General features: G+C 39.6%; 1 protein-coding gene across 5 annotated transcripts in view; it reads left to right on the top strand.

The window, feature by feature from the left end:
• The window catches only part of SGCZ (sarcoglycan zeta), a 793,251-nt gene that overhangs the window by 333,014 nt on the left and 432,560 nt on the right, over positions 1 to 27,677 (top strand). The window contains exon 1 of one of the 5 annotated variants that reach the window (XM_043546177.1): positions 26,138 to 26,332. The exons of the other annotated variants lie outside the window; for them this stretch is intronic. The gene's annotated coding sequence lies outside the window, so the exon portion shown is untranslated. Of the gene's footprint in view, positions 1 to 26,137; positions 26,333 to 27,677 lie in introns of those variants that run through there. 5 annotated transcript variants of the gene reach the window in all.

Here is a 27,677-nt window from a genome sequence, read left to right on the forward strand (position 1 = left end):
ACACATCTCCACCCCCTCCCAAACTGGGGGACTTTTGGCATCATTCAGAATATGGAGACAGGGATAGCACCCTTACAACCATTTAGTCCCATGATTAGAGCACTCACCTGGGACGTGGGAGACTGGAATTCAATTCCCTGCTCTGCCTGATTTGGGAAAGGGATTTGAAGTGCAATTACATTTATAATGACAATGAATAGACTATGAATTGCCACTTTGGATGACAAATAGTTATTGTGCCAGGGAAGGCGAGAGAATGACTCTAAAGCTTGGTGGTTAGGGCACTCTTCTATCAACTGAGACCCAAGTTCCTGCTCCAAATTATCTGAAAAGGAGACACTGAAGATCTGTTCCAGAATATCTCATTATGCGGTGACTATGGAACTAGCCTGAAATGTGGCAGACACAAGTTCATAAATCATTCTTCACATCAAGCAGAGGAGGGAATGAAACCCTGGTCTCTCACATCCCAGGTGGGTGCTCTAGCCACTGGGCTAAAAGTTGGAGAAAGAGGCAGTGCTGTCTTCCTTAAGTCCTTTTTTTTTTTTTTTTTTTTTTTTGAGGTCGGGGACTGTCAAGGTTCCTTCCCCACTCGGAACTCTAGGGTACAGATGTGGGGACCTGCATGAAAACCTCCTAAGCTTATTTTTACCAGCTTAGGTTAAAACTTCCCCAAGGTACAAATTAATTTTACCCTTTGCCCTTGGATTTCCATTGCCACCACCAAACTTTATCTGGGTTTACTGGGAAACATAGTTTGGACACGTCTTTCCCCCCAAAATCCTCCCAAACCTTGCACCTCACTTCCTGGGGAAGGTTTGGTAAAAATCCTCACCAATTTGCATAGGTGACCACAGACCCAAACCCTTGGGTCTGTGAAGAATGAAAAAGCATTCAGTTTTCTTACAAGAAGACTTCTAATAGAAGTAAAGGAATCACCTCTGTAAAATCAGGATGGTAGATACCTTACAGGGTAATTAGATTCAAAACATAGAGAATCCCTCTAGGCAAAACTTTAAGTTACAAAAAAGACACACAGACAGGAATAGTCATTCTATTCAGCACAGTTCTTTTCTCAGCCATTTCAAAATCATAATCTAACACGCACCTAGCTAGATTACTTACTAAAAGTTCTAAGACTCCATTCCTGTTCTGTCCCCGGCAAAAGCAGCATACAGACACAGACCCTTTGTTTTTCTCCCTCCTCCTAGCTTTTGAAAGTATCTTGTCTCCTCATTGGTCATTTTGGTCAGGTGCCAGCATGGTTACCTTTAGCTTCTTAACCCTTTACCGGTGAGAAGATTTTTCCTCTGGCCAGGATTTTAAAGGGGTTTACCCTTCCCTTTATATTTATGACAGGGACAATTAAATGAATTCATGTCAAATTCATAATAGTATCGAGTTGACCAAAACTACTATTCTGGGAAATCAACTTTGTCCAAAAAATTTCCTTTTCTGAGTGAGAGGTGAGTCTGTTTTAAATATAAAGAAAATTCCAAAATGATAAATTCTGTGTTAAGTACCGGATAATGCTCCTTTAAAATTAAATTAACTGGTTTAGGACAAAGAGGATATGGTTGGGGGGGCCTGATTCTGCTCTTACACCATTCTAGTTGAGTAGCTGTTGAACTGAATATAAGATTTACTGGTGTGTAAGGAAAATTAACGTCAGGTGCTCAATCTCAATACATTGAGCTGGATTCTACAGAGTTCTGATTGTCTCCTATAAGGTGTTAAGCCCCAAAATAAGCAGGAATATTTGAGTCTACATAGTAGGAAAGAGTTACTTCAGTTAGTTTAACTCCCCACAGACTTATTAAAAAGAATGACAGAAGCTGTCCATCCAGACTTTGGCAAAACAATGTTTTATCCTAGTGTTAAATGTTGTACCAAGGGCAAAACACTGGAAAAGTGGTTGAAACATCCTATAAGTAAAATCATACAGTAGAAAGCAGACAATTTTTTTTCACCTTGTCACCTAACAGTAATCAAGAAGAGGAAAGTTAAGTGAGTTATCTCCTTTCAGTCTTTCACAGCAGAAAATGGAGTTGCTCTTTGGCCTATGTGCTAATTGACTGCCATGCAGTAATTGGATGGAAGATTGAAACTGAACACCTGGGACAAGCTCTTTTCTTCTCACCATCAGTTATGATAATGTGGAGGCTTCTTTGTCCAATGTTCTCTAACTTCACAATGATCTGTCTAAATATTTTTTTTATTTTCTTCCAAAATCATTACCTATGTGTCAGGCAATATAAACTGAACTATAGGTATTAGCAGTTGTCTCTGTGAGTTACAAGTAGTCTGGCACCAGTCGATTTCTGTCCCACCGAGCTGCTTTTAGCTTTTGAGTTGAAATATATTTTCAATTCTATATTATTTCTCAAATAAATGGTGAGGGTTGCTAGGTTGGGGCTCTTGTCTGGTTGTTTGTTAAAGTTCATAAAATTTCCATATGGCCATTGCTAAGCTATCCCAACATGAGGGAAACTGGGGATGGGTTTTTCACAATTTTTAACTCCCAACATTTATAATTTTAAGTTTTGATTTTGCTAAATTTAAGAGATTGGTAAAGAAATAAAGGAATTATAAAAGTAATGCATAGCACATGCACTAAATAGGTTGAATAGATTGAAGTGAACAGAATGTTATAAAAATAAACATCTATATTTATATAAATTCAGATAATTAGAAATGAAAAATAGTAATGCGCTAAAGCCTTTGTCCTGCAAACATGTAAGCACCTGTGCAATTCTAATCCAAAGTAGCAACAAGTAGTCCCAATCAAGTTCCACTGACTTCAGCATAGGCCCTATATGAATTTTAGGGGAGGTATTTGAGCAGCCCCAGTATTTATTTATGTGGATAAAAATATGAAAAGGATCAGAAATGCTAAAAATGTGTCAGGTTCTAAAAAAAAATCCATCACATGTAGATTAGCAACTCACTGCCAATCTCCTTCATTACTCAAAGAAAAAGTTAGTTGACTCTGCTCGTACATCTTGTTAGGGAAGAGCCTTTGTAAAAGGGTAGCCTTGTTGTGTGAACTTTTGGGCGAGCAGGGGACAATGTCCAGAGGTTGCCCCTCAATGAAAACACAGTTGCCCCAAGTACCCCCAATACTATAAATGGCCACCACAGATACAGGAGAGAGGCAAGACCTCTCAATAAACATAATGCAAAATATGCAAAGGGATCAAGGGGAAATTATTACATGCAGGCTTGGAGAACTGTGAATTTACTAAAGGTGATTCTTTTATCTGTCTCTCTCTCTCCCCCATTGTTTTGTCTTTCTCGGTCAGTCTTCTAGACTATAAGTTCCTTAGTGTTGGGGCTGTCTTTGGAGGGCTTCTGCTTGATTTTGTGCTATGGTGTTTAAATCTGCTGTAGACAGGTCAAAGTTTACCTATGACACGTGTAAGTAAGAACTAGAATGCCACAAGTAAAATGGAAATCCACAGCAACCATCAGGGAGTGCAGGAAGGAATCACTGCTCTTCAACACAGTGACTGGGAAGTATTCTGTAACTCAGTGAGTGGGTCTGTGGGGAGGGCGGGGGGGGGGAGTGAGAACCTGGATTTGTGCTGGAAATGGCCCAACTTGATTATCATACACACTGTAAGGAGAGTGATCACTTTAGATAAGCTATTACCAGCAGGAGAGTGGGGTCGGGGGGAGAGAAAACCTTTTGTAGTGGTAAACACCCATTTTTTCATGCTTTGTGTGTATAAAAAGATCTATACTTTCCACAGTATGCATCCGATGAAGTGAGCTGTAGCTCATGAAAGCTTATGCTCAAATAAATTGGTTAGTCTCTGAGGTGCCACAAGTCCTCCTTTTCTTTTTGCGAATACAGACTAACACGGCTGTTACTCTGAAACCTGACTGGGAAGTGAGGCTGCAAGGCAGGGGCTTTTTACATGTGGTAATGTCAATAGACTGCCTCCTCTGGAGCATCCCCTCAGGGCTTCAGGGCTGCTCTGCTTGCAGCCCCTCAATTCTGTTTCCACTCTTGGTTCCTCAATAAATTCAAAGAGTCTTTTACAAGTCCAGTAAGAAGACCCCTCCTTAGGATCTGGTTTATTAACTTAAAATTCAAAAATAAACACAGTGGTTTTCCCTCCAGCCTTAAATTAGGCACAGCTCCAAAATCCACAGGTGTCTCAGGATCTTTCTTTTCTAGCAGGTTACTTTCAGCCCTTCCTAGCTAGGGCAACTTTTCTGGTCTTAGGGTCTCCTTTCTCACTCTAGCTACAGTCTTCGAACTCCCCCTAGCTTCCTGCTGCCCTTTAGAAGGCAACAGCTGATCTCTCTCACCTGTGCCTCTTCAGCAATAGTAATCAGGGTTGGCCCACAAAGGGGCAAGCCCACCCTGTTAGCAACAGATGTGTACATAATATCTTGTTAACTGCAAGTGCAGGGAGGAGAAGCAACCACATAGGACCTCTGTACATATCCCATTCAGTGTAACAGACAGTGAGAGGAAAGAAAGTAGAAGCAGACAGCTGTTTAGGCAAAGAAAATTGATAACCATGTATGTAACAGCTATACAGGGACATCTGATACCTAACTGATGTTTTGTTTTTATAATTCATTTTTAAAAAAAAACTTTAGCTCTGTACATTGCTGGCTTATTTTAACGAATGTTCTTCTTATTCTTTGCCTTGTCCTCCCTCACCTGCTCTTTCTCATTATACTGGGTTTGACTAGCATAGAGACACTCCTAAGCACTGGGTATAATGTAAACTATACACATCCCAGAAAAAGCCCTGAAAGTCGTTGTGCCTCAGACATTCCCTTTAGGGTAAAAAGAAAAGGAGTACTTGTGGCACCTTAGAGACTAACCAGTTTATTTGAGCATGAGCTTTCGTGAGCTACAGCTCACTTCATCGGATGCATAGCGTATCGTGGAAACTGCAGAAGACATATACACACAGAGACCATGAAACAAAACTTCCTCCCACCCCACTCTCCTGTTGGTAACAGCTTATCTAAAGTGATCATCAAGTAGGGCCATTTCCAGCACAAATCCAGGTTTTCTCACCCTTCTCCCCCCCCCCCCCCCACACACATACAAACAGGTTTCAGAGTAACAGCCGTGTTAGTCTGTATTCGTAAAAAGAAAAGGAGTACTTGTGGCACCTTAGAGACTAACCAGTTTATTTGAGCATGAGCTTTCGTGAGCTACAGCTCACAACCCCCCCCCAAGACGTTCTGGTTAAACTTGGATTTATGCTGGAAATGGCCCACCTTGAATGCTGTGCACATTGTAAGGAGAGTGGTCAGTGTGGATGAGCTATTGCCAGCAGGAGAGTGAGTTTGTGTGTGTGGTTTTTGGAGGGGGGTGTGTGTGTGTGGGGGTGAGAGAACCTGGATTAGTGCTGGAAATGACCCACCTTGATTATCATGCGCATTATAAAGAGAGGTTTCAAAGAGGGATGGGCTATTACCAGCAGGAGAGTGAGTTTGTATGTGGGGGGGGGGGGGGGGGGGGGGGGGGGGAGGGTGAGAAAACCTGGATTTGTGCTGGAAATGGCCCTACTTGATGATCACTTTAGATAAGCTGTTGCCAGCGGGGGAGTGAGGTGGGAGGAAGTTTTGTTTCATGGTCTCTGTGTGTATATAATGTCTTCTGCAGTTTCCACGATATGCTATGCATCCGATGAAGTGAGCTGTAGCTCACGAAAGCTCATGCTCAAATAAACTGGTTAGTCTCTAAGGTGCCACAAGTACTCCTTTTCTTTTTACGAATACAGACTAACACGGCTGTTACTCTGAAACCTTTAGGGTAAGTACTTCATGATCACTTTTGCTTGGGGGAGGGGAAGGAGAAGGGAAGCAATTTGCTGCTAGCCTCTACTAGCAAATTACAATTCCCTCCCCTTCCCCATATCAACGCAAGCAAAACTCATCCACGTGGCAGGGGCTCAAACTTTAATAATACTAAAAGGAGACTTACACCCTCTCTTTTTTTATTGATTTGCATGTAATTTCTCTCCTGGGAATCTGCTGAATGCCTGAGGCATCCTGCAAAACATCTTTTTGGCTGATTTAGACATTAGAGAGCATTCTGATTTTAACATTAAAACTACATTAAGGATGCAATGGCAACTAGGAGTTGTAATCTTCCTTTTCCCTTGGTCCTAGATCAGTCTACAAGTCCTCGTTTGTCTTATCAGGAGCTGCCTGATGGGTGAGACATCTTACTATGGAGAAACATTTGCAAAATCCTGTTTTGTTTCTTTTGGAGGGGTTGTTTGCAGTTTTTGTCCCCACCCTACTAAGAGCGTGAGGTTTTTTTGGTTTTCTTTAAAGAGCAACTTTGTACTTCTGTCGTGCCCTGTGTTTTCCAAGTGTTGGAAAATACTCATTAATTGTAGAGCAAGGTTATACCTGGTTCCTTTGCAGGTGCACAAAGATGGGGAAGAGGCACAAAAAGGCACAAGGATCACAGAGCTAGACGCAGTAATAGTCCTTGAACTCAGAATGCACAAAGACTACACAAGGCAATTGGTATTATCAAAGCTAGCCAGTCTAACCGGGATAGCGAGGTACAGACTGCAGGGAAAGCAGATACGAACAAGTGTGGAGAATAGAGGATACTTCCTAGGCCTGACTGAAAATCATCTGTCGAACTTTTTTGACAGAAAATTGAGGTTCTGACTAAATCTTTTTTTCTAGAAAAACCAAAAACTGAATTTTTTTGTTCAGTTTTTAAATGTTTGGTTTTCTGCTGAAAATTTAGAAGAGAGATGTGTATTCATTTTAATACAAGTGTTCTGTAGGAAGAAAATGTTCTGATTCTCTCTGCTTTCCACTTGAATGCAATCATTGCACTGTTTGCAGCATGGAGTTTGTGGCATAACAGCAAAATCTATCCCTATCTCTGTAAGAGTTGTGAATGTAAGTGGCAGGTTGGCATGAGTTATTGTAGAAATATTGAGTACAGTAATTTAGAGCCAATCCTGCCAGTCTCACAGGTTGAATTGTCACTGACAACTGGAAATGCAGTGCATAGGTGGCTTGGAATATCAGGCTCTTGGTCAGCAAATGTTCAGTAGCTTTGTGTGAGAATCTGACTGTGTGCACATTTTAGTAAGTAAATAAACCTCACCTCCTCCAAATATTATGTCACTGGGAACTTGAGTTTCCATTGGGTCATGAAAATCTCTATCCATGTTGAAAAGTTCAGAATACTTCTTCGGTACATAAGAATGTTTCTACAATTGTATTTCAGAGACTGTTTGCTTTGTTTTCAAAGGCTGATTTACAGTCAAAATGAGTTGGGGCATTTGCTTCCTGAGGATTTTTTTTTTAAAGTTTCATTTTTAAATATTTTCACATCATTATGGATGATGGATTTTGATATAACTTGAGAGATTCTTCCTTTGCTGATTAGTATGTACAGTACTCTGGGAGTTTTCCCCTTCAAAGCAGACCTGACTTAGATCTTTTAATCTAGCTCTTATTTTTTTTCATTATCGGCCATTCTCCTGAGCTTCTTTACTTAGAGACAGTCCATCAATAGCTACCGTATAGGAAGGCTGGAGTCGGGCAATACACAAGGGTTTAATGGTACCACACTATTTTCCTATTCTTGTTTTGTTCATGGACATCTTTAGGTATCTTCATGGTCTCAATGAAGCTCCCTTCAACTATGTTGCTTACCTTAGAGTTTGCTTTGGACAACCACTGCTTGGCTCTGATGTCTTTCCCCTCTGTAGTTTTTTCTTTCCTATTCTGAACTGCCACTAAGCATTCCAGATCAGTTCTGCTCATTCACAAAAACACCTTCACTGTGCAGGCCAGAGTAGCTCCCTAAAGTTTGAAATTATTTTTAAGCAGTTTAAAATGTAAACAATACATACATCTGAGCTCTCTAGGGAGAAATGGAAACTGTCACTTAATGCGAATGACCTGGTACATAGATCCAAAAGACTAAAGAAAACAAGAGAAAATTGCTGGGAAATAGAATGTAAATAAGTAGAAGATTGTGGAATTTATTTATTGGCCAGAACTTCAATAATTTTGAAGGAGCCCTGATCCTGATAGGTATTTGTGACAAGGTGTAAAGGTGTTCGGCATGCTAGAGGTTCTTGCCTATCACATGACTGATCTGGGCAGGGTTATAAAAGGAAAAGGTGGATATGTCCTCTCTTCTTCCAGCTGGCAAGACCTTGGTTGGTGGTTATACGGTAGCTTGAGTTGGCTTTGTCTGGGTTTAGGGTTTTGATTTTGGAAATGGGCAGCCCTAGGAAAGGCATATGAATTGATCAGTAGTGGACTTTTTTTCTTTTTCTTTTTCCAGCTATTGGTAAGAGAAAGGAGTGAGATACAATGTGCTATGGGTGAGAAGAATACATATAGGATCAAATCCTGGGAACAGAGCTTTGAGAACAGAGGCTTAATGGGAGGGGAAGCAATTCTTTCTTTGAACAGGAGAGTGGAAGCGCCCCCTATTTTTCTGCAAACTGAAGTGGGACATTTGGGGTATATCTACACTGCAATTAGACACTCGTGGCTGGCTAATGCCAGCTGACTCAGACTTGCAGGGCTCAGGGTGTGGGGCTGTTCAATTGCAGCATAGACTTTCAGGCTCAGGCTGCAGCCTGGGTTCTGGGACCCTCCCACTTCGGAGGATTGTCGAGCTTGGACTCCAGACCAAACCTGAATCTCTACACCGCAATTAAGCAGCCCCCGAGCCCCATGAGCCCAAGTCAGCTAGCATGGGCCAACTGAGTGTTTTACTCTGAAACCTTTAATTGCAGTGTAGACATAGCATCGGTGTTAACCATTACTGAATGGCAACGTTTTTGAGAGGTGGGAGGAATTTTGTTGCACCAAAATATGGCATTTCATTCACATTTGTACTAGGAAGGTCATAGTGGTATAATAGTAATCTAGCCTTTTTTGAAATTGGAGAGGTTAGTTTTAGCACTATATATGACTCTTTATTCTGTGCTAGAAAAAAGATCAAATGTGGTTAAGACAGCTGTCAACACTTCTGTCCTTATTTGATTCAATAGTAAAGATTGGCTTTTTAGCATCTATAAATAAAACCTGGCCTTACAATGTGCTTGCAAATTACCTCTGAAGACTATATATTTCATCTTTGATGGAAATGAAATACAAGTTCAATGCAGTCAGTGGAGTTTTGCTTACTTGTATTAGGCATGAAGTGTGCTCATGTAAGAGGAGATTTCTGGATGTCATTTACCCAACAGGTAATACTCAACCTAGTCTGATTTAGAATGTAAACACTGAGTCTTGAGCGATGCCATGGTCTCTTGGAATGTATTTCAGTCTAGAAGGAACCAGATTGAAAAAATAAGAATGTCAAGTGAAAACAGTCACAGAATATCTGTCATGAACAGTGATTGATTACCAGTCTTCATCAGCCTTGGAAAAGCCTGGTGAAGAATACAGAACGTATTTGTTCAGGATGGCATAAGCTAATTAAACTATTTATAAAGTACATGGCGTTACACTGTAGTGAAGAAGTGATATTACACATACTTGATCCTGTTTTCTGTCTACCGTTGATTAGAAACAAACGCATTAAATTCTATATAGGTAGAGTATCTCATGAGAGAGTCGTTTGAAGCAAAAAAAAAAAAAAAAATTCTAAATTTCCCAAATATCTGTTTAAACATTTCAAAAAGGAAGTTCCATTTATCATGTTGAAATATTTTTTTTTAAAAAATCAAGTTTTCCTATTAACATGTATATAAAAGATCAAAATCCAAACAAAACATTCCGATTGACCCAATCTGATTTTCTTCTCAGATTTTTCAGTTTGCAATAATTCTTGACATTTTGAACTTTGTCCCAATTTGGGAATGAGAGCTTTGCAATAGCTGAAAAATTCTCATGGTCCACCCCTACTGACGCCAGTGCTCTTAACCTAAGATCAGGTGTGTTTGTTTTTTAAAAGTCAAAGCATGATAGAACCTAAATAAGATTTAAAGAAGCCCAAAGAGGAATTGTCCAGGCAGCGTATGGCTGGACACAGCTGGATGAAAACTGACATAGTTATCAATGGGTAAATGATATAAAGACAAGAGAGGCTGACTGAAACATATATGCTATAGCTGTTATCACCAGGGCTGGCCTTAAGCCAAATGGTGCCCCAGGCGAGGAGCATCTCTGACGTGTGCCCCCCCCATTTATTAAATTTTAAATACATTATTTTTACTGTATTTGTAGCCCATTCATGACTTTGATGCCCCTAAATCCGGCCCTGGCTGTCAGTGACATAGATACTATGTTTGAAATCTAAACAAACCTAGTTAATGAATGAAGCCAATAGAAAACCATTTAGAATTCCTAACACTCCCACACATTTTTGGCTTAAGCCATTGCCCCTTTCCTTACTAATGGTGTATGGATAAATTGCTGTACATTTTACAGATTTATCCAATGTTTTTATTGCCTGATTTTTTCCCACACAGTAAAGAGTCTGCCTCTTCATTGCTGTATACAATATTTAAAACAAAGCAAAACTGTATTACTTTGTGCACCCAGGTGCCTGCATTTTATCTATACACTCCAGTGTGCACTTGGCACGATGTCCCTTACATACTACTGTGTGGTGCCTGTTTTGTATATCATTTGTGTGGATGCAGTGTAGTCACTCACATCCATCTCGGTACAAGATACCCAAGGAAATTCATATTACAATCTACTGGAGAAGGCTACAGGGATTCTTCTGTTGCTTAAATAAGGGGAGGGAATATAGACAGTGAACCTCATAAATCCTTGAGCTTTCTATGCCTTCCTTACAGGGCATGAATGCTGGATGTTTCGCTGTACTTTGCTATGCGCCATTTGTTATCTTAAATGCAGTGTCTGGCTTATTTGAGGGATTCTAGCTCTGGTCTTCTGCATAGGAATACTGACTTCACTAGAAAACAGAGATACCACAGAAGGAAACAGCAGTGTTTGAAAACAAAAAATAAGAAAACAACCTGCATATCCTATTGGATAGAAATGAATAAATACATTGTTGAAACACGCCATCTCACCGCTTGTGGAAAAAGCGTACATGGCTAGTAAGATTTTTTCCAAGCAGGTACACTGTGCATTGTTCACAGGCGCTCTGCCACACATTGCAAATGCAAAGCAGTATTTTATTTTCGTTCTAATTATTTCTATGTGTATAGATGTGAGAGCAGCTTTGGCATTTTACAAACTGAGGATTCCAATACAATAATGAATAGCTTATCATCAACTGGCAGTTGTTCTGCCTTAGCTTGCAATTCCTAGCCTCATTCATCCAGTTGAGTATCTTTTTTTGTTAAATGTAAGTACCTCTTATTCTTCTGCTGCTTCAATAATGTGTTACTCCCTAAAGTTACCATCTCTGAAATTTAATTATCTGTTAACTAAATCACGCACTTTAGGAGTTTGTTAGATTAAACAGGAGCCTATGTTCCTAAAAAGGTATGCTGTAATTTAAAAAAACTGGGTCAGATGAGATGCAGTGTTAAACAAGAATGAATGTAGAAATGAAAGTCATTAAGTATGCATGTAAAGGTTTGGTACAGTGTGGTATAACCTTGATAACAATAACAGACCACATATGAATCAAACCTGCAATAAAACCAGTATTTCCTGAAACATAGCTCTCCTCTGAGAGCCCCCAAAGCACTAGCAGGAACAAATTGGCATACCAGAATCCTACAGAATTCCACTGATGGAATGTCCCCATGTGAGGTAGATTTACTTTTTCACCGAAATTGGTATATTAAATGTATTTGCAATTTTCTCCTTTTCCTTCTCAGATACAGCTGCCCTAAAATCTATCAAATCCTGCTACTTAGTGAAGTTTTTCCATTGGATTGCCCTGTTGATCCATGAAATGGTACCGTTACAGATATCAAAGTGACCTATTAGGCACCCTTTTGCTTAGACAATGCTGCAAGCACCTCATCAATTCCAGGAATCTTTTTCCTTCTCCGCCAAGGAGCAGAGTCCATTTAGAAAATATGTCTGGCATAGCAAATCAATATGCTGCAATACTAGTTATTTTCATCTATAAGGCTTTTTATTATGAAGCCTTAAAGTATACATAGATTGATAGCCTCAACTACCCTGCATAATAGGAAGGCATAGACATAATGGAGCTGAAGTGCTATGGCGTTTAATAACACTGTTATGTAACCTAAGGATCTTAATGAACTAAAGTGAGGAGGAGGGAGACCAAAGAAGTCAAAAATCCAACTAAAATTCCCAGATAGTCAATGTTTAAGGTAAGTGAAACCAGAAGGGTTTATTTAGTAATGAGTAGGAAACAGGCCAACTGCATACATTGTCATGCATAACTAGCTTTTGACTTTTACAGTCTAGGACTGGATATCCAATAAATTCAAAATAATAGAAAGGCAGGATGAGTGGCAAGAGAACCCAAGACTGGATTAATTCTTTGCTTTATGTGTAGAATTGTGAACGTGTTGGAATATGATGGCCCTCTTTACCAACAATAAAGAAAGTTGAATGAATCTGCATTTGTAATGTGAATTATCCTTCTTCTGAAGGAGACTGATCTCTGGAGAGGTGGGGCATAAATGTTAGTGAGGTTTGATATTTAAGAGATTAACTCTTCCCAAAATGTATTGTGACAGATGGTGTATAACCTCAGATGGTGTATATCCTGTCTTATGGGAATTGTACTTGCTGCACCAGTATTGATCATTTTAATATTTTTTTCCTATCACTGCTCCTAAAAGAAAAATTTCTATTTTTATTCAAGTGAACACTGATAACCATTCCCTGGGAACAGGTTTCCAACCAGTTGTGCACTCATCTTATAGTAGCTTCATCTAGGTTGTATTTCCATAGTTAGAGAAGGTCATGCAAGACAGTATCAAAAGCCTTACCAATGTCAAGATATGCAGCATCTATCACCTCCCCCCCCCCACCCCTATCCACAAGGTTTGTTACCCTGTAAAGACAGCTGTTAGGTTGATTTGACACAATTTGTTCTTGACAAATCCATTCTGTCTTATTATCTTCTAGGTATTTACCAATTGATTGCTTAAGTATTTGCTCTAGTACCTGGAAAGATAATTAAGTTAAGATGACTGGTCTGTAATTCTGCAGGTTGTCATTTCCCTTTCTATAGATTGGCACTAAATTTGCCCTTTTCCAGTACTCTAGAATCTTTCTGGTCTTCCATGACTTTTCAAAGATAATCAATATTGGCTCATATCTACTCAGTCAGAGAATATCAGGGTTGGAAGGGACCTCAGGAGGTCATCTAGTCCAACTCCCTGCTCAAAGTGGGACCAATCCCACTCTAAATCATCCCAGCCAGGGCTTTGTCAAGCCTGATCTTAAACCTCTAAGGAAGGAGATTCCATCACCTCCCTAGGTAACCCATTCCAGTGCTTCACCACCCTCCAAGTGAAATACTTTTTCCTAATATCCAACCTGAACCTTCCCCACTGAAACTTTTCCTGATTTTTTCTTTGACTAGAGAGCTGCTTTTCTTCATCCCAGTTAATTTCAGGTCTCTGATCAGGCAGAAAGTGCTACTTGAGTGCCCCTTAGATGCAAATCATATTCTGGACCTGATTTTTCACCTTAAGTCATGCTGACCTCACATTATTTTACAAGTACTCCAGTTGAAACCAGTGGGGGCTTATGTCTCAACATGATTTAAGATGGCAGAGTCAGGTCCTCTTAGAATAGGATATAAATATTGTGACAAAGTTCTTCCTCTGCCTTGGTGGGTCTTGCGCTTATTGGCGGATTTGCTCGCCTTGGAGCTTCATCGCAGCCCTCAGCTTGGCCGTTTTTCTGAATTCACAGTCCAGGTCAACTCCTCCTGTGTCTGACCAGGAGTTGGGAGGATTTTGGGGGAACCCCGGCCCACCCTCTACTCTGGGTTCCAGCCCAGGGCCCTGTGGAATGCAGCTGTCTAGAGTGCTTCCTGGACAGATATGCGACACTACAACTCCCTGGGCTACTTTCCCATGGCCTCCTCCCTACACTTTCTTTATTCTCACCGTAGGACCTTCCTCCTGGTGTTTGATAATGCTTGTACACCTCAGTCCTCCAACAGTCCACGTTCTCGCTCTCAGCTCCTGGTGCCTCTTGCTCCCAGCTCCTCACATGCACACCACAAACTGAAATGAGCTCCTTTTTAAACCCAGGTGCCCTGATTAGCCTTCCTTAATTGATTCTAGCAGCTTCTTGATTGGCTGCAGGTGTTCTAATCAGCCTGTCTTAATGGTCTCCAGAAGGTTCCTGATTGTTCTGGAACCTTCCCTGTTATCTTATCCAGGGAAAAGGGACCTACTTAATGTGGGGCTAATATCTGCCTTCTATTACTCTCCTGTAGCCATCTGGCCCGACCCTGTAACAATATATATATATAAAATTAAAGAGCCAGAAATGCAGGAGGTCTGTATGGTTTCAGAAGCTATGTGCCATGTCGGAAACAATTACATTAGTTTTGATCAGTTAACCAATGTAAATCTTGCTAACTTTTAAAAAATTGTTAATCAGATAATGTATCCTTTTTATCCCATTTTAAGCTTACTCTTGGCCTTACTTTAAGTGTCAGTTTTGTCTATGCTTTTAAGATGTCATCAGTCCCCACCTGAAGAACAGATGAGCGGTTTTAAACTTTTTTTTTATTGGAAACATGCAAATATTTTTATTCAAAATAAATTGAGATAATTTCAATAGTAAGCTATCATGGAGAAATGTCTTTAAGTGTTCCCATCACTGTCAATAAACCAACACTATAGACATGCCAATATTAATGCATCTTTTTTTTTGTCCACCTCATGAGCATTAAAGTAATTATATAATACCTGTCTTCCTACTCATTTCATTATCTCCCATTTTGAAATTCATTTAAAGGCTTGAATGTAATCTTAAAGATTTCATAAGTTTCTATTTCCATAAAATCAAACTGTATGACATATGATCAGAGTAAGATAATTTAGGATTAGAAAATAAATGTAATGTGTAATCGCAGGGTTCTGCATAATTCATGGCCATTCACAGACAAAATCCCATATCTAAATTATACCACAATTTTGACAAAAATGACTGCATTCAGTAGAGAAAATTAAAAGCTAACACTTAAATCTCTCATTCATTCCACTGGAGTTCCTTGCATTCTTTTTTTAAATGACCATTTCATTTTAAAAGGAAACTAAACCTGTGTGGAAGACCATGAAAAGCGCATTTTAACCTGATTGTGGGATGGTATTGAAAAGAACTGAGCCTCAAAAAGTTATGGCTCAAATAATAAATTGAGTTCATGCTACTTTTGTGAATATTTTCACAAAGGAGTTTACGGAGAAGAATATTTGCAGAAACAGCAAATTTGAAGTGAATATTTATGGAAAATCACCCAGATTTAGCAACCAACACATTTTTATAAATGAAATTAATCCTAAATTATATAACAATCAAATCTAACTGCTCCCAAAATTATCTTAGTCTCTAGAAAATTCAGATCTCCCCTGTATGAGACTACAGGGCTTAAACTGAACTTCACTGAAGTTAATGGAAAGGCTCACATTAACTTCAGTTGTCAGTGGACTTTGAATCAGAGTCATAATCTCAAGGAAGTGGACCAAATTCGATTTTAATCATGCGTTCACTATTTTCATGACTGATTTTTTTTTTTCTTTCCAAGTAATTTTTTTAAAAGGCATCACATCTTTTCCAGATGAACTTTAACTTTTCCTTTGTGGCTTGTTTTATACAAATTTAAATATTTTGGATTTATTTATCATACCGAGATGTCCGCTTGCGGCTGAAACTGTTGTCTCCACTATAATTACAAGTGACGCCTAGCATGACTATGCCTAAAATAAATTAGCAAGTTTTCTTTGTTTTTCAAGTTTACCTCATTCATGTGACGGAACTTTGTGTACATTGAGGTTTACTGTTTCTTCTGTGTGCTCAGTAAGTTAGCAAGTTTCTCTTTTGCTGAAGACCTCTTCTGACTAATGGTATATCTTCACTAGAGCTAGAGGAGTAATGCACTATAAGCATACATGTAGCCAGGGCAGCACAAGCAGTGGGACAGGCTAGCCATGGAGGTACATAACTTGGTGGCTATCTTGTCCTGCTGGTTGCACCTACATTACTTCTTCTCTTTTTAGTCTGCTAGCTTGATTAGACTCAGCACAGGTATGTCTACTTGAGCTTGAAATTCTATTCTATACAGATTTTTATACCATGCTCATTACTGTATTATCTGAGTGTCTTCCAGTAGTGTATTACAGTGTCCCTAACAGCTGTCAGGTGTTTTTGTTCTCTCATCCTCTCTCCTGAGAGCCAGAGGGAGGAGCACGTGCAGAGGAGTGTCTTGTTGGGGTAAGGTTGTGAATATACTTATTGCTATGTGTTAGAGAAGGCAAGGTCAAAGAAATGTGCCTTGGAACAGAAAGTGATGAAGTTTGTGATCATAGAAATCAGGGTTGGCAGGGAAATCTAGTCCAAACCCTGCTCAAAGCCAGACCAATCCCCAACTAAATCATCCCAGCCAGGACTTTGTCAAACCTGACCTTAAAAACCTCTAAGGAAGGAGATTCCACCACCTCCCTAGGTAACCCATTCCAGTGCTTCACCACCCTCTTAGTGAAAAAGTTTTTCCTAATATCCAACCTAAACCTCCTCCACTGCAACTTGAGACCATTACTCCTTGTTCTGTCATCACGGAGAACAGTCTAAATCCATCCTCTTTGGAACCCGCTTTCAGGTTGCTGAAAGCAGCTATCAAATCCCCCTTCATTCTTCTCTTCTGCAGACTAAATAATCCCAGTTCTCTCAGCCTCCCCTCATAAGTCTTGTGCTCCAGCCCCCTAATCATGATGATCCTTAGTTCTTGGTGGCGTTCATTCTGCAGTTTCAGGAACTTGGAAAATCACTGGAACCCACAAAGCCTGCATTCAGTGCCTAGGATTTCTATATAATGAATAGAGATGGACAGATGCTTCAGAATGTGATCCACAAAACACAACACCCTAGCTAGCTCCACTCCTAAGACAGCCAATGGCAGCTGACAATGAAAGGGATGTGTCCTAAGCATCGCACTTTTTTCTTTCAGTCTCTCATGTTGAAGTTGTTCCACTTTGTATAAATACTTAAACAGCTATTGGAGCACAGGGACTGGACCCTGGGTATAACCCAACCCAGATGAGTACCCTCGACTATTAGGCTATGGGGTCATTCTCACTCTGTGTCCTAGTGAGTATTCAAGTATTTAAACAAAGTGGAACAGCTTCAACAGGAGTGACTGAGGGAGCCCCACATCAGAATATTCCATATTCAGTGGTTAAAGCACCCTTCTGAGAAGGGGGAGACCCCTGTTCATATCTCTTCTCCCAATTAGACACAGTGGAAAATTGAACATGGGGATCTCACATCCTGGGTGAGTGCCCCAACCACTGGGCTAAAAGTTGAGAGAGCCACCACTACACCACCAACTCCTTCTATAGATTTTGGATAGGCTCTTATTCAGTAAGTGTGCTCAGCGCATACCTATCAGATTAGGCCTGATAGGCACCTTCACCTGGTTTGAAGATCCTGGTGTGATTTACATATGTAGACATTGGATGCTAGAGTGAGGCTTTGTTGCATACCTAGTGGCAGAAACTTAGGTGTCTAGAGGACTCATACGGTGAACATTTAGGTGCCAAGGGATTTTAGTCACCTACTGGATGAGTTAGCAGCCAAGCAGGGGTTTTGAGGAGCTTGGTGGCATGTAAGTGTTGGCACCAAAGACCTTTGGTGGGTCTGGGTCTAAGTGACTTGCCCATGATCACCCAGGAAGTCTGTGGCAGTACAGAAATTGAACCCAAGTCTCTCACATTCTAAAGTAGGACCCTAACCATTGGACTACCTTTCCTCTTCTCAACCTTCCTCCTCTGCTCTTCTGTTGATGTTTGTAAACACAAAGAAAAAATTTTATAAAATATATTTTAAAGATTTAAAATGAAGTCACAGCATCATACTATTGAGTGTTCTTTCAGAAAATGGAACTTTTAATATTAATCCAATTGATAGTGTCCCTTTAAGGTGCCTGTCACTACACAGAACGTGGTTTCATTTGCAGTGGTCAGTACCTTGTTATTGCAGATTGCCGATCACAACAAAAAGGTACTACAGCTTTCCCTTCATCCCATTTGTTCAAACCACATTCATCCTCTTCAATGACTTTTTTCTTTCTTGGACCATATTGCTGTCTGCCATCGCAGATTCTTAGGAATATGATAGAAATATGAAGTAAATATATAGTAATTAGATTAGTATTAATTACCTAATAATTATAATTCCTCCACACCCTGCAGTACAAGCAAGGTGTGGGGAAGAGAGAATCAGAGAATCCCCTGTCGAAGGTGAAGGGGAGGGGAAGGGAAGGAGAGGAGGAAAGGGGTGTATCTCACCTTGTTTCCAGGAGCTGAGATGTTTTCCCTCCCTGTTTCAGAGGGTGTTTCCACTGCTGCCATCCCCATCAAAGGCACACCTCAACTATTAAAGTGATCATTTGTTATACTGCCATAAATAGTGAGTTAGTGATTTTCAAAAAAATATGTAATTTACTTTTCAAATAGTCCTGTCTACTAAATAAGATATATTGGTAATGCCATTAATCAAAAAGTATTGTATATTTAACATAAAACCTAGGAGGGGGATCTATATCCTGTGGACATAATGCAACATTTAATTTTGGACTCATTGAGTATTCTATATATGTAGTGGGAGCAGGAGAGGGAATGCTTAGGCATTATTCTGTATAACTGTATACGCCCCTTCTTTCTGCACCTCAGTTTAACTCTTTCTTGAACTACAAGCCAGTGTTCTGTCTCTTCTGAAAGCATTACAGAATTAAACTTTGGAGCTATTATATGCAAAATCCTGATAAATGTATGTTAATAATTCCTAGTCAGTTTTCAGAGTACTGTACACTTAATAAAGCAAACATGAAATGCACACAATACACATTCTAAATAGTAAAACATAAATAATATTTGGAATACTATGAACAACTTTTAAACAAAAGCTATTAGACAATAAATCTACTCGTGTTCCTTATCCAGACTCTTCCCCTCCCCCCATTTGTTGCTGTTACAAACATTCCAAATATAAGGTATCAACACAACATTTTTCTATACTTTAGCACAGACATCAAAACACAATGCTTCTGATCTTCTCACAGAGGTGATTTTTGTAGTGTGAGCATACTATGGAGTGTGTCCGTCCCAGGGATTTTTCAGAGCTTGAGAAATAGCAGCCTCCCAGTCCTTGCAAACACTTCAGAACTCAATCAGCAAACGGTCTGGGGATCTCCACACCCAGCAGCCCTTGGGTTAATAGTTGACTGGTCCTCTTGGTTGCTCGTGAAACAGAAATCTGTAGCCTATATCTAAAGTAGGAGAGGGATTGGGTTCAGTATATGAAAATCTACTTCCTGGATCTCTAAGGTTTTCAATGTATAGGGCATTATTTCATTTCCATAAGCCCAACAAAGGGCTTGTCTACACACATGTAATCTGAACTTCAGGGCAGTGAACAGCAGCGTGCAGTAAAGCTGTCATAAATATAAAGGGAAGGATAACCACCTTTCTGTCTACAGTGCTATAAAATCCCTCCTGGCCAGAGGCAAAATCCTTTCATCTGTAAACGGTTAAGAAGCTAAGGTAACCCCACTGGCACCTGACCAAAATCCCCAATGAGGGGACAAGATTCTTTCAAATCTGTAGGGGGTTTGGTCTGTCTGTGTGATGATTTTGCCGGGAACAGATAAGGAATACAGCCTTACAACTCCTGTAAAGTTAGTAAATAATCTAGCTAGAAAATGCATTAGATTTTCTTTTGTTTAATGGCTTGTAAAATAAGCTGTGCTGGAGGGAATGTATATTCCTGTTTTTGTGTCTTTTTGTAACTTAAGGTTTTGCCTAGAGGGATTCTCTATATTTTGAATCTGATTACCCTGTAAGGTATTTACCATCCTGATTTTACAGAGGTGATTCTTTTACCTTCTTTCTTGAAATAAAATTCTTCTTTTAAGAACCTGATTGATTTTTCATTCTTCTTAAAAGAAGGGTTGGGTCTGTGTTCACCTGTACCAGTTGGCGAGGGTTATTATCAAGCCTTTTCCAGGAAAGGGGGTATAGTGCTGAGGGGGGGATATTTGGGGGGGAAGACGTCTCCAAGTGGTCTCTTTCCTTGTTCTTTGTTTAAAAAGCTTGGTGGTGGCAGCATACTGTTCAAGGACAAGGCAAAGTTTGTATCTTGGGGAAGTTTTTAACCTAATCTGGTAAGAATAAGCTTAGGGGGCCTTTCATGCAGGTACCCACATCTGTACCCTAGAGTTCAGAGTGGGGAAGGAACCTTGACAAAAGCGCTGCACTGTAACTCCCTGGTGTGGACACTTTAGGAGCAAACTAAATGGTTCATTAATGTATTCCATTAGGAACTAGGAACCTGTTCGTATACTTCTGCAGTGTCCACATGGGATTTACAGCATAGCACTTTGGGAAACTCTGCTATTCAAATGCCTGTAGTCAAAACTGTGGGACAGTGTAGACATTGGCCTAAGTTAGAAACAAATTCACAAACCTCATTCTCTCTCTAAGACACAGTACCAATTTAGAGAAATTAGCTGGTACCTGAATGTAAGTTCTTCAGGCTCTGTAGCCTGGAGGGGTAACAAATGCTCTGCACTCTTCTCTAAGTCCATAAGACACACCAGCGTGGACCAAACACCATCCTAATATGGGGCTTCCTTGGTTAATAACACTGGAATAGCTCTGACCAAAGCGGTACAAGGATTGAGACCTAGCCCTTACAGCAGACACATTTCTCGGTACTGCGTCAGTTAGCTACCTTTACTTCCTGTATTTTTAACCTTCCCCTCTCCCCTTGCTCTCTAATTGACTGAACTCTCAGAGGGTGACTAGAATGCAATATGCCAGCAAGGTTGTCCACAAAGAACTTCATATACAGCTACTGAGCATTTCTGGTAATTGCCACACCTTGTTCTGGAAATTTCTGGGTGGTTCTAGCTGAGCTGCCCTGCCCTCTGAATGCATGCAGAGGGACAGAATATCCAACTAAGATTCATGTCTCCTCCCCACTGATTCTCTCTCTCCCTCCTGGAAGAAAGCAAGTCAAATGCTGCAGTATAAATGATAGTGCAGGGTTGGTGTGTGTGTGGGGGCGGGGGAGGAGGGATGCTTTTTGTGTACTGTTGGATTAAGGTATAAAATACTAGTGTATTTTAGCAGTTGCTAATGCTTTCATTTTCTGTCACCTAGTTTTATTTGTGAAAAGTTGTTGATACCCTGTTCTGATATTGTTTTATTGATGGTAAATAAATGGTAACAGAAGTTGTATTCATCATTGCTTCAGTATCTAGTATGTGACTGTCAAGGTTCCTTCCCGACTCTGAACTCTAGGGTACAGATGTGGGGACCTGCATGAAAAAAAACCCCTAAGCTTATTTTTACCAGCTTAAGTTAAAACTTCCCCAAGGTACAAACGATTTTTCCTTTTGTCCCTGGACTTTATTTCTGCCACCACCAAGTGTCTAACAGGGAAAGAGCCCACTTGGAAACTTCTTTCCCCCCAAAATTCCCCCAAGCCCTATACCCCCTTTCCTGGGGAAGGCTTGATAAAAATTCTCACCAATTTGCATAGGTGAACAAAGACCGAAACCCTTGGATCTTAAGAACAATGAAAAAGCAATCAGGTTCTTAGAAGAATTGAAGAAAAAGCTAAAAGAATCACCTTTGTAAAATCAGGGTGGTAAATACCTTACAGGGCAATCAGATTCAAAACATAGAGAATCCCTCTAGGCAAAACCTTAAGTTACAAAAAGACACAAAACCAGGAATATACACTTCATTCAGCACAGCTTATTTTATCAGCCACTTAAACAAAAGAGAATCTAATGCATATCTAACTAGATTGCTTACTGACTTTTTACAGGAGTTCTGATCTGCATTCCTGCTCTGGTCCTGGCAAAACACACACACACACACACACACACACACACACAACCCTTTGTGTCCCCCCCCCCCAGCTTTGAAAGTATCTTGTCTCCTCATTGGTCATTTTGGTCAGGTGCCAGCGAGGTTGTCTTAGCTTCTTAACCCTTTACAGGTGAAAGGTTTTTTTTCCTCTGGCCAGGAGGGATTTAAAGGTGTTTACCCTTCCCTTTATCTTTATGACAGTAACATACAGTTTACTTTTGGTTAACATTAATTACATAAGAAATGTATGGCTGGAAGGGACTTGAGAGGTGCTCAAGTCCAACCCCCTGTGCTGAGGCAGCTCTAAATAAGCATAGACCATCCCTGACAGGTGTTTGTAGAACCTGTTCTTAAAAACCTCCAATGATAGAGATTCCACGACCTCTCTTGGAAGCCGGTTCCAGAGCTTAACTACCCTATAGTTAGGTTAGATATTAGCGAAAACTTTCAAGTTCTCTTGCTGCAGATGAAGCCATTACCTCTTGTCCTACCTTTAGTGGACAGAAAACAAGTGATCCCTGTCCTTTTGTAAAAGCCCTTAGAATATTTGAAGACTGTTTCAGGTCCCCGTCCCCCCCAGTCTTTTTTTTTTAATCAAGATGAAACATGGCCAGTTTTTTTTAAAACTGTTCTTCATAGTTTGGGTTTTCTAAACCTTTTATCATTTTTGTTGCTCTTCTCTGGACTCTCCCTAATTTGTCCACATCTTTTCTAAAGTGTAGTGCTTGGAATTGGATACAGTACTCCAACTGAGGCATCACCAATGCTGAGTAGAATGGGACAGTTACCTTCTTATTTATGACACTCCAGTTAATACACCCCAGAATATTAGCATTTTTCACAACTGTATCCCATTGTTGACTCATATTTAATTTGTGATCCACCATAACCCCCAGATCCTGTTCAGCATTACTACCACCTAGCTAGTATCCCCATTTTGTAGTTGTGCATTTGATTTTTTTTTTTTCCTTCCTAAGTGTAGTACTTAACACTTGTCTTTACTGGATTTCATCTTGTTGATTTCAGACCAATTTGTCAAGGTGCTTTTGAATACCAATCCTGTCCATGGAAATGCTTGCAATTCCTTCTAGCTTTGTAGTCATAAAATTTTATAAGCATATTCTCTACACCATTTTCCAAGTCACTTATGAAAATATTGAATAGCCCTCAACCCACAACTGACCCTGTGTGACCATGCTAGATACAACCCCCCAGTTTGATAGTAAACCATTGACAGCTACTCAAAAGTATGATCTTTCAACCAGTTGTGCACCCAGCTTAGAGTAATTTCATCTAGACCACATTTGCAAGCCTCACTAAAGCAAACCTGATACAATTTACAATCTAAAGGCTGCAATTTGGGTAAAATAATAAAGTGCAAGGTACAGTAATATAAAGATAGTGATGTATACTAACAGAAAACAGTGATACAATGACTCTTCAGAATTCTAAAGCAGCATTCTCATCTTCATGTTTCTTCTTTTCTTTGAACTCAACATTTTATAAACTTGAATAATGTATATTCACTTATTTATGCATATGCTCATAATACCTTTACTGCTATATATCTTGTAGTTATCCCAGTTATCTTGTAGTTACTTTTTCATACCCATTAGGCAGAAAATCAAATAGTTAATCCATATTAGAAATGTATTCTGATAAATTAAATTCCCTATCCTTTTCCAGTTTCGATTAGTGATTCTAACTATTTCCAGATTTATTATTTTCTGAAAATAATCAGTGAGGAATTGTATAATTGTATAATTCCTTATGAAAGCTATGAGAATTTATTTAAAAGTTCCTGGGATATTATATTTAACAAAATAACAATTAAAAAACAATTGCAGAGCACGTGTATATATGTATGTAATGGATTGCAGTTGTTACAGCAGGAGTTTGGCTATTATATGGGAAGTGTGTGTGCAACATACATATGTAACCACGGAGACATTTTTCATATAACTGGCAGTATCAGAATAAGGCAATAATTGGGGAGACTTAATTTTGGCAGCTGACTTTCAAATGCTATAACACTACTTCTGGACCTGGAGTAAAAGCTATTATATTCCATTGCTATTTGAAAGGGGATTTTCAGTAGCAAAAACTTCATCCTACCTAATGGTGGGTGGCATCTGAATATCTTGTTTGACATATTATTGTTACAATCTGTTTAACTCCTCTGAGAAAAGAAAACCTTGGACGAAATCCTGGCCCCATTTGAAGTCCTGGGAGTTTGCCATTAATTTCACCCCTAGTACTGAAGTTAGAATATCCAGAGAAGATTTTTTTTAATGAACAGTAAATGGTAGTAGTCAAATGGATAACTCATGTAAACCTGTGGATTATAGATTATGTTGTTTTTAACTGTGCCATTTGGTGGTTTTGTGCACAGGTGTCTCAGAAGCTGTAAGGTAGTCATTGCCATTTTAGAAGCAAAAGTAATACTCCATCCTTAGCAAAAACAACCAGCACCCCAACCTAGCTACCAGCAAAATAAGGCTAAAATGATCAAAGCACTATAGATAACTCATCATAAAAGGCTTTTGATTGTGACATTTTCTCCAGATTTTCAAAGAAGATATGCAGTTGGTAGGAATTCACAACAAACTTTACTCCTTCATTCCTATTTTGGGATATAGTTGGGCCACCTAAATTCAAGCTCTGTTTTTCTAGATCAATGTTAGTCAGTTCTATAGACTTCACTACTTATAGTCTTTTAACTGAGTTGCTATGTTCTCTTGAAAACTCCACCCACTCAGCCCCTGGGTTGTGGACCATGTTGTCATAGCTTGATGTACACCTAATTAATCACAGAAATGAATTTGAAGCAGTATTTTTTTCTTTAGGGGATTCACATTCATGCAGATGGAACTAACCAAATGACCATTTAAGCAAAACAAACTGATATGCCCACCTCCTTTTCCGATGAAGTGAGCTGTAGCTCACAAAAGCTTATGCTCAAATAAATTTGTTAGTCTCTAAGGTGCCACAAGTACTCCTTTTCTTTTTGCTTCTTTTCCTTTATGCCCTCTGTATCTATGTTCCCCAATTTCCAACAAAATTGGTGTAATACAGCAGATGGGGATTCTCTAATTGTGCTTCTGTTGTATTAATGGTTATCGATTTGCCTAGACCTGGAAGAACTGAGTAATTACACAGTTTAACACTATAAATAAGAGCAGGTGCAACTGTAAATAGTCCCTGATTAACAATTTCATTTTAAATGTTATAACAGATTTCTGTAGGCACATTACTCCCACTGGTAAGGAAGTGTACTTTTTTATAATATAATTTACTACACCTAGTACTTAATTATACCAACAATAACAAAGACCCTTACTGTGCCAAAAACCTCAAAATATATTGGTCCTTACTAGCAAAATAACAGCAGTAAAACAAATGAATTGTTATTGGAAACCTTCCTTGTGAAGCACAGATGTAAATTATAGCTTTCAATGCTGTGCTTGTTTGTCATGTACGATATCAGAAGAGGAAGGTTGACACAGAGGGAGAAATCCCAGTGTTGAATGTTAATATAGTACTGTGTTTAATGCATATAGCTTTCAACATGAAGCATTGTTACTTGCCCCCTATAGTATGGAAATTCTAAATGAAATATGGTAGCTTAATCTTCTAGTTTGGAAGACGGCTAAAGGACCAGGATTAAGAGTTGTCTAGATTGCATGCAATGAAAATGGTACTTTTTTTTCAAATTAAGAAATAATTGTGATTTACTATATGAGAGCTGGGGTGAATAAACATGGAGCACCTTAATTTCCTGATTAAAGTAACAAAATAAATGGTAAATTACAGCATTTGGTGTTGCCATTGTTCCAGTACTAAATATTACCACTGTTACTGGAAGCTATTCTGGAGGAGGCTCTGGAAATCGGGGAAGATTAGGCTGCAGAATCTTACTGATACATGAAAAAGCTGGAGGAGTTGTGATGCAAGAGTTAAAATAGAGTTGAGGGAGAGAGCGCTACAGAAAGAGGATAGGAACAATTTAGAGAGCAGAGGAAATCCAGTGGAGTTGTGGAGGGACTGATGAAAGCATTAATATGAGAAGCAAGGGTAAGGAGGCAAGAGGCAAAACTGAAGCTGAAAGATCTACTGAAGAAATCCTTTGTTTATAGAGAAGGAGGAATTTATTGATGGCTTCAGAGGAGGCAAGAAGAGAGGAGACCAAGAAAGAGGTTTGAGAATGGACCAAAGAGAGGCAGTAGGCTTTCAGGCTGCACTGAAGTTGTTGTGCATTTATTTGATCTTCAGAAGAAGAATGTAGCCATCTCAAAGCACTCAGTTAAAAGAAGTTTACTGTTACTGTAAGTATGAAATCAAGTCAGGAACAGATACCACTAATCTCCAGTACTCTTGGTGGTAATTTATGATTAAATCTGAGTCTTATCCCGTAAAAGAGAGTGGTTGAAACATCAGCTAGCCTTTACAATAGGCTGTGAATTTTGAGATGCACCATCTCCAGATGTCAGCAGTTAGAGTAGAATTCATGAAGGTGATCCATGGGCCAAAGTAAATTAGTGGTACAAAATTATGGGTATTAGTGTTACATGTATTAAGTGCTGACAATATGCAAGGGCAAAATGTTCAGCTGATACTGTAGGGATGTGGGGGGAACAAATGTATTTCGCCAAAAGGGAGGAATTTGGAGTAATCATGATGTGGTGATCACCACATGGATGGTGGTATAGAGGAATGGTTGAAGGAAGATATCTAGATATAGATTTGTGAGGGAAGAAACATTCAGATGTGGGCACAGTCTGGGTTTGAGTGGATAATGAAAGAAGTTGGATGAAATTTTGAATACCTCTGGGAGTTGCTGGTGCAATGTTCCCCTCCTGAAGTATGACTTAAATAGCTATAGGACATCTTGTCTAACATAGCATTTATTGTTAGGAAAGGTAGGGCTTCCCAGAGAGCTCAAATAGATGAGAAATCTGTATCAAACAGAGCTGCACTAGCCAGTTGCTACATGCACCACTGTTCCAAAGGGATTTCAAACTGGGCACAGCTTGGGTTGGTGAGGGACATGGAGGAATCAAAGATGATTCCCAAGTTGCAAGTCAAGAATGAGAGAGCAGAATAGGACTGTAAGAATGCAAACTGTTAAAGAGCCAGGGAAAGGCTGATATTGTAGACTTAACAAATGTATACGGAGAATGGAAAATAAGGGACCATGCATTCAAGAAGAAATGGTGGTGCAGTGGTACAGTACTCCCCTTCTCTCTTGCTATGGAAGTGGGTTAAAGAGAACCCCAAAAATTTTTAAAGTAGTTCTGTGGGATCACTCCATTTCCCAAAACTTACCCCCTGTCCCATCCATCTGTAGCACTCTTTCTCGTAGGCTCCACTTAAGTGACTTGTGCCCAGCAATTTTCACAATTGTACATCTCTATCTAGAACTTGCCAGTGCTACTTATTATACGTGTAGTCAGGTAGTAGACAGCAATGTAAAGTATTTCTTCAGCATTTCAATGCCTCCCATTCACTGTTGGCCTGCACATCAAAGAACTGAGCTCAGGATCCAAAGTGTATTCCTGGCATGGTTACAAAGCTGAATTTATTGAAAGCAACTACTGATTGAAGTCAGAGGAAAGGAGGAGAGACTAGCTAAAGGGTGACCTCTCTGGAGTGAATGGGATAATTGATCTT

The sequence above is a fragment of the Chelonia mydas genome, chromosome 4 (assembly GCF_015237465.2).
Source record: "Chelonia mydas isolate rCheMyd1 chromosome 4, rCheMyd1.pri.v2, whole genome shotgun sequence".
Taxonomy (NCBI): Eukaryota; Metazoa; Chordata; order Testudines; family Cheloniidae; genus Chelonia; species Chelonia mydas.